Genomic DNA, 729 nt, shown 5'->3' on the forward strand with positions numbered 1-729 from the left:
TCCGCTTTTCCTCGGGTTTCCTGGACGATGTTTCTTTCGGACTTTGTTTTTTGAGATGCATTTAGGTTTGCTATACTTAAGGAATGGCGGATCTCACGGGCGTACAGGTTTGATTTACATTTTACAGCAATTAATTTTCCTATCTTCTACCTGCTACTGCTCTTCCTGTAAAATATATTACACTTGTCTTGTTTTCTACCTGCTACCGTACTGTAGAGCATGTTACACTTGTCCTGTTTTCTACCTGCTACCGTACTGTAAAGCTGTTACACTTGTCCTGTTTTCTACCTGCTACCGTACTGTAAAGCTTGTTACACTTGTTCTGTTACTATTCTTCATGTATAACATGTTGTACTGCTCCTGTTTTTGTCTGCTACTGTTCCACGTGCATTCTATTATTTGTTCCTGCATCGCACACTTTACTTTTTTATAACTTCAAACATGTTTCATTTTTGCATAGGATGTTTAGAGGACTACAACCATAGGACCGTTTGATTTAACACTATAACTGGACACCCTAGAAAACTTAAACTCGTCATGGCAAGGAATTTGGAGCTAACACGGTGGGCAGCACGGTCATCTTCAACAGCATAACACGTCTTCCCCAGCAAAATCATCCCTTTTCCTAGAAATTAAACAACAATCCATATGATTTCGAGGTTGTTTGCCTAGCGCAACATAAACCCTCCACCTTTTCTTTAGGCAGTTGTATAGTTCTGTCGTACGATC

General features: G+C 39.9%; 1 protein-coding gene across 2 annotated transcripts in view; it reads right to left on the minus strand.

Annotated features, from left to right (window-relative positions):
* LOC110027382 (probable folate-biopterin transporter 2) overlaps positions 1–729 on the minus strand; it is a 22,334-nt gene that overhangs the window by 8,225 nt on the left and 13,380 nt on the right. The window lies entirely within an intron of this gene.

The sequence above is a fragment of the Phalaenopsis equestris genome, unplaced genomic scaffold, assembly GCF_001263595.1.
Source record: "Phalaenopsis equestris unplaced genomic scaffold, ASM126359v1 Scaffold000002, whole genome shotgun sequence".
In the NCBI taxonomy this organism is placed as follows: domain Eukaryota; kingdom Viridiplantae; phylum Streptophyta; class Magnoliopsida; order Asparagales; family Orchidaceae; genus Phalaenopsis; species Phalaenopsis equestris.